This window comes from Crocodylus porosus, unplaced genomic scaffold, assembly GCF_001723895.1.
Source record: "Crocodylus porosus isolate Cpor-Errol unplaced genomic scaffold, CroPor_comp1, whole genome shotgun sequence".
NCBI classification, from domain to species: Eukaryota; Metazoa; Chordata; order Crocodylia; family Crocodylidae; genus Crocodylus; species Crocodylus porosus.
The window spans coordinates 154,240,174-154,251,640 of NW_017728906.1; positions in this window are offsets into that span (position 1 = coordinate 154,240,174).

Below are 11,467 nucleotides of genomic sequence, written 5' to 3' on the forward strand. Positions count from 1 at the left end.
TAGGTGCTCAGCACTGATTTGGGTGTCTAAACTCCTATTACTTGCAATGAGAGTACTGAGAGTTTATTGATTCCCACAGGATATTCTCTCTAAAGGCTACAATTTTTTCCCTCATCTTAGGGAAAGCTTGTGCCACTGGCAGCAGTATGGAGCCACCACTGTGCCGTGCTGAGGCCAAGTTTCAGAATCCCAGTTTTAGCTCAAGTAATCTGTTTTATACCCAGTTCTGACTTTGGGATCTGGATCTCAATTCAAAATTCCATTGAACAGAAACAGGTAGAGAAGTACAAATCAATGTGGCCTTGTGTTTAAAAATGATCCTGTGATCTGCTGATAAAAGTACCATTTAAAAAGTAGACAAATAACCTAGGTATTCTGGGCCACTTCCTGATCCCTTGAGAACCATTTTTTTTCCTTTAAGCCAGTGCTATGGAGCTGTGACTCTACCTTTGTGTTGGTGACAATGACTCAGTGTGCAACATATCCTGCTGATGTCATATATTATCTGTTTATGAGCAGGAGGCTGATAGAGTTAGCACTTCAGCAAGAATCAAGGCTATTCATACACAAGAGCTAGTCGGCTATAATCAGATGACATAGTGCTAGCCACTGAGATTCAATTATTTGTTACACCAAAGTTCAACTTTTAGTATTATTGTTAAGAAGAACTGTTGTATATAGCAACACTCCAGGGACAGAAGGAGTTTATGCAGGCTTTATATTTGTAAGGTGTATTCCCCTACCTACAGTAATCAGTAATTTTTGCATCCTTTACCACTGCTTTTTCTCACTTTCTTGGTCAAAACCTGTTCTGAAACCCAAGTATAAATGCAGAATAACTGCACTAATAGCAGCAACATGTAAATGACCTGGTGACCTGTAAATCTCCCATGAATCAAAAAAGGAAACAGTACTAACTCCTCGGGGCAGGTTAAAGTTCCAACAGAGCCTAGCAGCTTATTAGGCATACCAGCTGCTATAGTCAACAGCAAACATGGGAGTGATGCGGCTCACGTCAAGCTCAACTGCCCTTAGCTCCCCAACCTTGGCTGGGGGCAGCTATCAGCACACTGCTGTAGCCACTGCTGGTGGGATGTGGAGATGCCACCTACCTCACCATCACCAGGCCATACCTTAAAATCTTAGGCTACATATCTATATAAGCAGGTTTGTCTTTTGGCTCCTGGTTTGATAGTGAAAGTTGCATTCCTGTATTTCAGCCTATCTCTTCAGGTCTTTCCCTCTCACTAAATAATCACTTCTATGCAAATCTCTCTAATATCCTAGCATTATTTACTGAACATCAGTGTACCAAATATGATACAGACATAAATCCTGATCCAAAGCACATTGAAAGAAAGTGAAAAAATCCCGTTAGCCAGATTGGCCATTAGGTCCATGGAGCATTAAAACATACGATCGCTGTGCCTAGGAAATTTCTTCAATGTCATGAGCATAATTTGCAACCCCTGGGTGTCATCAGAAATAACTACGTCCCTAAAAGGATTGGTCCGCAGCAGCACCCTCCCACAGGACTTCTGTCATAGCTGGACATCTAAGCATGGTCATGGCACTGCTAGTAGGAGCTTCCTAGAGGATGCAATGATTCAACCCTGTGACCTTTAAATTTCACCATCCCTTTGGTTTGGGGGCTGCACTGACCAGTTGTGAATCAATTGTCAAAGCAGGGATTGTGATCATGCTACATTAGCACAACATTCCTTCAGACAGACTGTCTGCTTCTGGGAGCTCTGCATCCCAGCTGCATTAAGCCTTCCATGTGACTGGATGAATAAAACAGTTCAGATGCATACAATGTACAAATGCAACTGAAATGAAAGACCACAATCCATGCTTCTTTATTTTATTAAAGCATTTGGAGATGGTTCTAGTTTAAAAGCTGGTCTATCAACATTCATCTGCCATGTAATTACAGTAAGCTGAAGATTTTTTTGTTGTCTGCTTTCAAAGCAGCTGCCAATATATTAATAAATAGCAAATTTCAAGAGAAGGGAGCACTGAGGATCAATACTCACCAGGCCCCATGAGTTGACAGTGGGACTCATACCCACTGCTTGAAACTAGTGTTGAGAATATTCCGTCTGCCTGATCAGTGAAGATACAGGTTGTTCAATTATATAATGTTCTGTCAATAATTTCAAAGCAGAGACTGATATAAAATCTCCAATAATCTCATAGTTTACTGAACTCTCCAGTCTGTAACAGCTACAAATACCCATGGTAGAGAACCATGAAGTACTATGTGGTCTATGATCATTTTGGGAACAACGTTATCTTTTTATGGATTTCACAAACATTCATACTCCCTCCTCTTTCTTACATTTACACACATACACACACCCCCACCACCATTTTTTCATAAGTATTCACATGAATCTAGCTATCCTCCACATTGCTTATATTGGATCTATAAATACTCATTGCATTTCAATCTCCTCCTCCTCCAGGAATCCCTAGTTCTTTAAGTGCTTACATAGTTCATTACTAGGTTAAGCACCTTCTACTTATGGGGGGGGGGTTGTCCTCATAACATTCCTTTGCAGAATGGAAGTGTTATCATCCCCAGTTTACTCCAGAGTAATGAAGGTACAATAAAGCCACTCATTCAAGATCACACAGGGCGTGGACAGGTGAATAAGTTGTTCTGAGTTAAGAGAAGGGGAGGGAGTCTTACCTTGCATCAGCTACTCTGCAGTAACTGTTTTGTGTGCCTGCTTCTATCTCACAATAAGCGAAAGCTAAACCACAATAATTTAGTCCTATTTCATTCAGGACTAATCTGCCCTGGTTTAGCTTTCATTTACCATAGGATAGGAGATGCATGAAAGCATTACTGTGGGGCACCAGTGCATGGTAACCCTAACCCTCTCACTTTTAACACTGTTTAATTTGTTTGTCTGTCCAGAATGATTGTAGTAGAACTGAGAAGTGACAAGAAATGCATTCATCAGTTTAGTCTATGAAAGCATATCTGTTTTCCACTAAAAAAGACTTTTCCAGCCCTGCCTCTACATGTAATTAATTATAACCGATTTTCTGCTCTCCCTGACTGTCTATAAATCACTTGATTTGTATGGCTCTTTCTTATAATGCAAATAATAATTTCAAAATATATAAAAAATCTAACATGGCTAATTATGATCAGAAAAATATGACACCTGTCTCTTATAGACATCAGAAGATTCTTTTTCAAAGTTCATGCACTATCATCAGATTCTGGCCAATAATCCTAAATGATGACATAGTATTTCCTGTATATGCTCAGGCAGCACTGAATTCAGTCATTCCTATTGAACTATAATTTATTGCAGCTGGCTATATCTATGATGTAAAGAAAATCAAAGCTAATTCATCAGGCACTATCTAATCCAATTCTTTTTGCTCATTCTTGTATGATTGGTGACATGTAATAAATAATTCTCTAAACAATATTTCAAATGGTGTAAGGCAATCTGTAAGAATGCTGAAATGGAAAATCAAAAGAAACCATGCATCCATGCATGATACTGTTAAGGCCAATGGCAAAAGTTTCTCATGCTGAGGTCCCTACCTTAGAAGACTGTTTGGAAGAAGGTGGTGGTGGGTTTTTCCCTGTTTTGGAGGATTTTGTAGACACAGGAGAGATTTTATTTGTTGCATTCATAGACTTCAAGTCATTGATGCTGGCAAGGTATTTTTTCCTCAGGGCTAAGAGGTCCTGTAAGTATTTTAAGCAGTCTTGGGTCTTAGAGTACATCCAGGCCCTGTCTTCCTCTTTCTGCTCAAAGCAAACATATGAGTCTATGCTGGCTGTACTTTTACATTTTTTCAAGGATTCACTCAGTTTCTGCTGCTCCTCTCCAAGAACATACATTGAAGTGCTGCGGATCAGCCTCACAGCAGAGCTTGTGCCATCATAACATGGGATGTCATCAATCAGATTCCTCCTATGGGAGTTGGGCTGAAATATTGAATGGATCTTTCTAAACATAATGTGGCACTTTCTTTACCTTGCACCTTCTCTTATTTAGCCTCTGGATTTAAGCCAGAGGTGGATAGTTAGTATCCAGAATGCCTGTCTTCAGCTGAAAAGCAATTTGCAGGTGCATGCTGTAATGAGTAGTGAAAACATGTTGCTTCTTTCAATTTTGTGTGATGCAGTTTCTCTTAGAGCAAATTGATAATCCAGAAGCATATGTTTCTGTTCCATCTGCATCAGTTGAGCAGCTTTGTTCTTCTCACTGATCAAACCTAGTACAGCCAGTCATATGTCTTTCTCTCATTTTTCCATCTAATCTCTCCCCATATCAATCAGCAGCATAGGAAAAAATTGCTCTCTCCACCGTTGTCTTCAAAGTTCCTTTATGTCCTTCAGTGTCACATCCTTCATATATTAGCCCTTTACTTCACCTTATGGATACATAGATTGGTGTCCTCTTTGTGCTGACCATGGTACTGAACTACTTCTAAAGGTCCAAGAATATGTCTATTGGTTAAGACATATTGTTACATGGTTCAGCAGACTGTTGATTTGTATTTTCTTGGGGAAAAAAAATCAAATAATCCCAGATCAAGATGGGAAGACTGATCAGGAAAGGATCATCTGTAAAATGTAGATCATTGCAACTGCAAGGAGTTTGGCTGCTCTGGAAGAGGATTTTGTGTTCTGTACTATGGTAACTGAGAGAGGGTTACAGCTATCTGATTGCACATCATTGTTAGGAATAAAGTGGACTCATGTATCCAGATCCATTACACTCTGTCCAAATACTGCATCATGTAAGAGATGCTGTCTAATAAAATGCTGTTCTAAACTATCCTTTACCTCAACATAGCAAGAAAAAAAATGAACAAGGAAACTGTTACACTTAAGACTTTGAGCTTTAGTTGTTTTACTTGAATAAATTGCAGACATTAGAATACTGAGTTTCTGCCTACAATTTGGTCTAAAGAATAGAGAATGATATATATTACTGACATGTTAATTCATTGCTGTATCTGTACAGTGCCCACAATGTAATTAATGCCTCAAATGGAGTTAGTCAGTCCCCAGCCAGCTTTCACTGACAATCCTACAGCAGTGCTCAGAGCTTAAATTTTCACCTGTGTTTAGGTAACACATTCTGCTTATGTCCTGTGTGTTTGAGAATACTTCTTTATTTTCAAAGATCATAGCTACAGTCCTTCAGTCTCTACTGAGGCAAAACTCTCCTTGAGGTCACTGAGAATCTTGCCTGTGGATTGTCATAAGAGCTGTGCAGTAGGCTCTAGGGGTATCACATAGCAATATGAATGCATGTGTTTAAGGTCATACATTCTTCCACAAGTGCTGATCAATGGGGCACTGATTGCACATTGTAATTTTTAAAGATTATGTATATTTAAGCCAAAGATTCTCAACCAGGATGCCATGAAATCCTTTCAAGTGTCCTGCAGTGTGTCACTCAGTATTAGCATGGTTAGGTGTTCAAGCCTGATTCACAAAATAATTCCAGAGGTTTCAGTCAGGAATCCAGTGTCAGAAACATTCTGACCTGTCATTGTCTTTCTGAGCTCTTTGCAACAGAATTATTTTAATATGTTCTGTAGTGAAACAAACAAGTGAAAACTAAGAGTTTTCCTTTCTCAAGGGGCGCCTCAAATCTAAAAATGTTAAGAAACTTCCTAACCCCTAAGGGGGGTGAAAGATAGCTTTATGCTGCTTCCTTGCTCCCTCATTCTGGTACTGGTTTGGCTCCCAATTAAAATTAGAGTAGCTTTAGAACTCTGTACTAAACTCAGCTGCTTATAACCAGCTGAGAACAGAGTTATGGTTCTGTTACTTGCTCAGGAGTTCATGTCCCCCTTCCTTCCCCAAACCACGTAGTTTGTGTATTGACTTCATGATCTTTTTGTTCCACTGGAGCTGTACAAAGAGGCTTCAGCCTAGTTCTGGTATGGTGACTCCTTGTGTAAGGCAGAGAATCCTTCTGGCTCACAAAATAGCCTAGTAAAAATGGAGCGGGGTCTACTCTTCTAGGGTATATTTCCTTTTTTTAAAACATAAATGTATAAGGAATTTTTCAATCATTCTCTTAAATCTGTGTCCATCTCATTTGTATCACATGATACACCCTACCCCAAGCCAAAAAGAGTGAGACACCTCCAGGACATCCTTTTAAAGCAGAATTTGGTTTGATGAATTTCCTACTATTTCTTTTTGCAGACACCACTGGTGCAGTAAATGCCTGAATATAGGCTCTCAGCTAGACCTTGTAGCTACTATGCCTACAATACTTCCATTGATGTCAATGACTTGGGGCCCCTCTCGACATTCAGGTAAAGGTGTGTTACGATCTGATACATGATCCACACAATCCATTGCAGGAGGCACGGTTGTGGAATCCAGCATCGGATCCTATCACACCTTATTGCAGGCAAAGGGGGAGCTCTGTATTGTCAACCCAGGCTCCCCCTGCACCAGCAAATAAAAAGCTCCTGCAGCTTCAAGTCCCATAGCTAAGGGGACTCGCAGCTGTGGCAGCGCCCCATGGCCACTGGGACTGTGAGTCCCTGTGAGCTGTGGAAATCTCCATCCAGGTGCCATCCTAAGGCTGCTGGGACCAAGAGTCCACAGCTGTGGGACTCTTGATCCTGGTAGCTGTGGGGCACTACCAGGATGGAGATTCCCTTCAGCTACAAGACTCTCAGCCCCAGCTGTGCATGGTGCACCTCAGTGGCTGCGAGCCTGGTCAGCTCACAGGGGAGACCCTGCCACATGTGCAGATTAAAGCTGGATAGAAACCAACTCTAAAATTTGTACATTAGACATTTTTCAAGGTCTAACTTTATAGCTGGTTGGACCTTTTTATGGAGTGGTAGGTACTTTGCACATGTAGCTGGTCTGACTTATGCAATTAACTAGTTGCGAGGGACTCTTGTAGGCACTGATAAGAGCTCAAGGAACCCATTGGTTGAACAGGAGTTCTATGATTCACTAAAAGCAATGGGAGCAGCTTTAGGACTGCTAGAAAGCAATGCCTTTCAACAGCAGCTTGATCTCTGAGTTCATTTACCAGGAGTTATTGTGGAAGCCAACAAAAGCTATAAATTAAAAATCAACACTGCTTGCAGTGATAAGGGTAAAATAGATGTTATATGGTGTGATTTTAAGTACATGAATCGTCTCAACCTTCGGCAATAGTGTTTGAAGTCTGCATATCTATCCCACTGACTAAACCCTTCAGCAGGACTTAAAATGCTTAATTTTAATAATCTAATTTAAGTGCTTAGCTGACCCTACTGGGTTCTCCCATCCTCCCTGCTAAAACAAATAGTTCAACAGATGAAATTTACCGTGTGCCAGGAGACAACCAGGTTCCTGTTGCTCATTGCTGCAAGGGTGAATTAAAAAGGAAGAGCTAATATTATTTATTCATGAGTCCAAAAAACAAAAGTTCATATGTTTTCCTTAGATTTGCACCTGTATTTTAAAAAAAGCCTCATGTGTGGGAATTGGAGTGGGGTGGTTAAGGTTATAAGAAAACACTGTGGCTATCATTAAAGGCAATACTTAGCTTGTGTGTTTTGTGTTGATGTGAACTCAGGAGAAGAAGATACTGAGCCCTATCTACACATGTGTATGGAATACCTGTGTTCATGCCTAGAAATATTATTAGGTCTGGGTGAATAGAATTATTCTCATACTCAAGGCAATTGTGATTCAGCCAACAGAAAACATTCCTCTTTCCTAGTCTTAGTGTTCAGAACTGAATATGCTTGCCATATCTAGCCTTATTGATAAATAAAACACAAGATCTTATAAGACCTTATTCCAAAATTTTTTTTCCAGATAAAGAATTTGAAGAAGGATATTTAGCCTGTTAATTTCAACTACCAAATTTACAGGAAGCTATTAAACCCTAAATAAAGATCTCCCAAAGACGAAGCCAGAGAGAAACAGATCAAATAGACCATGCTAAATATTTAATGGCATCTAAGATTACTACCTTTAACAATGCAGCTCTTGTATCTTGTTTGCTTATTTGGCACTTTGACTCCAACGTGGGCAAGCCAAAGTTTTTTGTATTTAAAATGCTTTTCTGCTCTATGATTTTCTTCAGCAGTGGTTTTGTTTTGTGGGGATTAGTAAATAAGAGGTGTTCCATGGACTCTGTTTTGTATTCTGCTCCTGTTATCTATGCCTAAGCTCCTTGCAGTTCTAGCCCATGCTATCCAAGCAAGACAGCAATTTTATAATTTTATATCATTTGTAACTAAACAAAACTTAGGAAATCAAGCACAAAAGCAAATCAAATTGGGGGGCGATGAGTTTGCAACAAACCATTCAGACTGCTGGATATGTTAATAAGCTGAAATTTCCCTAATTAAGAAAAAATCTCAGTTTTTTATATAGGTATGGGGTGGGGGCAATAACTATCAGCACCCAAAAAAAGCAAGGTATTATAAATTCAAATGGTATTTGACTGTACCCAAGTAACTGATACAAATCTCTCCCAGGTTGATCTCTAGCTATCTTATCACTGAAGGATGTTTCCCAAAATTGTAGCCTTTAAAATCCATAACCAGTCTGTTCTTATCCCAGTATAGCCATTCCAATTAAGTTCAGAACAAAATATTTTGTGGCATTTACCAAGGAAACAAAAATTCAGGCAAAAATAATTTCCCAGGATTTAAACACACACCTCTCAACTTTTAAATTACATGCATACATGAAGAAATCATTTAACTTACTACTGTTTTAGGCAACTGACAAACTATCCTAATGGCACTATTTTCAAACAGACTCTGTGAACTCGCTATGTGCTCTCTGTCATACACACGCATACACACATGTACACACTCACTTCTAGTTGCTTCCTTCAGTTTTAGAAAAACCCTCCAAGCATAAGAATGCTGATATGAAGGCATAGCCTTCTCCCCATACAACTGGAAAACTAAACCATCAGTTTGGAGCTGCTACTAACAACTTTCCTTGACTATGTCATCTGCCAGCTTGCAGAAGCCCCAAAGTTTGATATTTGGGATCAGTTGTCATGACTCTTGTTTCATTCAGCTACCAGAATGTGATTGAAAAGATTATTCAGTAGTTTACTTAGCTTACTTTTTTAACATCATCCTTCTTTCTGGCTGGCTAGAAATGTCAGATATTAGCTGTTGAACACTGTTTATCTGATATCCCTCTGTGGCCAGGGGGTGAGGAAAATACAGGCCTTCTTGTTAAACATGGTGACATCATATGGCCAAAGGCCAGAAGTCATGAGCAACAGTTTCTTCTTTTCCTTCAGGTTATAGAGATGATAGCCTGGCTAGTGCCTCTGCCTCAGTGCTCCTTTCAGGAGGCTCTCCATCAATTGGAAAGTGGTGCCTCCTTTTGGAAATCACTGCCTAGATCATTTGTTTCATCTTGAACAAACAACATTTCCCCCCTTCCAACTTGGAAAGTCCCTAAACTGTTTTGCGATAGACCCATCCTGACACCACTGATATGGATTCCATGCCATCAGCCTCTCTTGACTGCAGTATCTGCCAACTTGCAGAAGCTAAGTTGCACAGTCTAAAACTAATTAACAAAAATATAAATTTAACATAAGATTGGAAGTGAAATCATAGAAAAAAACATCCTTTATGCTCACCCAGTAGCATGCACAAAGGAAAGTCCCTTACTTCCCAAAATGAAACAACGTTCCTATTTTTAAACAGAACTGTAACCTCCCTCTCTGTAATTTGGTGCTCAGTAACTATCAGCCATTCAACTTTGAACAGGGTTTTCAACAAGCCTAAGTATTAAAGTGAAAAGTGACTTCAGTTTTGACTTTTGGAATGAAAAGCTTTTTTTCTGTTAAAAATCAGGACTTTGGGTTCTTTTGTATGTACCAGCCCTATTTATCTCAAATAGCAAATGAGGAAATAGGCTGCTACTGTACAAGCTAAAAAATATAAAGGATTTCTGTATCTTCTAAAACTCTTCTTCACATTAAGGCTTTGATCATGCAAAGGGGAGAGGGGAAGCAGAGGTTGAGGAAAAGGCGGGGGTCTGAGGCCGTGGGATCAGGCAGGGGGCAGAGGTGGCAGGGGGGCACACACAAGCAGGGGACAAGCTGCTTGATCCTCTTCCCCCCGCCACTGTCTGCCTCCCTACAGTGGTGAGGGGGATGAATAAAAGATAACCCTCTAATAATTAGGGCCTATACATGGAAAATTTATAAATGTATTAGATTGTTAGATTCTATACATGGAAAATGTTTGTTGGATTCTACACATGGAAAATTATAACAAATTTATAAATTTTCCATATAAAGAATCTAATTACTGGGGGGTCATTTTGTATATGAGTAAATACAGTACGTTCTCAGACCACCCTTAACATCAGAGATCCTGGTTTTCTCTGATAAAAAAAAATCCACAATTTTCAGATTAAAAATGTAACCCAAAATCCTCATTTTTCCATGATCAAAATGAAATACTACTATATATATGGAACACCACTAATATATATATAGTGGTGTTTCATTTATGGAAAAATGTTGATTTTGTGTTACTTTTTTTATCCGAAAATTGGGAATTTTTTTTTATCAGAGAAAGCCAGGATATCTGCTTATCACTACAGTACAGTACTTTCCAGTAGTGCATTAAGTGACCCAAATAACACCTGTCAGTTGTGATTTGTTCTCTTTCTCTCATCCCATCATCAGGGGAAGAGATGTGTATTCACTAGAGCAGTAGGGGGCAAACGTTTTAGCAAGTCTACCACAATTTAGCCCCAGATGCTTCCTAAGTGCCACTCTGATTCCCTTCATCTTCCTGATCTGCTGCTCTGCTTTTTTCTTCCTGCTCTGTGCTCCCTGCCTGATCTTCTGCTCTGCCTGCTGGTCCCTTCCCTGTCTGCTGCTGTGCTGCCTGCCCCTCCCTGATCTGCCACATGCCATGCACAGAGGCTATCAGTGCCACTTGTGTCACAGGTTGGCCATCCATGCACTAGAGCATTTTACTTCAATAGATATTTTTACTATACATTTGCTCTGTGTTTATTTTGGAGAAGTAATGTTGAAGAAATGTGCCTTGCATTTGGAACAGAAAGTGTTGAGGTTTGTGATTAAGTCTTATTTCCTAAAGCAGTTTGTTCCACAGTCTTGGATTGACCCTCCAAGAGAGCTCTACACACTGCATAGATTAGCTTTTATTCTTATAGCAGACAGTTCCATTGTGCTGGTCTTCCTCCTAGAACTTTTGACAAACCTTTAGGTATGCTGTGCCCCAGACATGGACTGCCTTGTAGCTAAGACTCAGACTACATACATTACAGGAAGCTATAGAAAGCCAGTGTAATGAGTGGAGGTGCTTGTGATACCCCAGTTTTTCTCCTGTTCTGGCATGAGACTTGGGGGTCATCATTGACCACAAGATGAACATGAGCCTCCAATGCGATGCTGCGGCTAGTAAAGCGACCAAAATGCTGGCTTGCATC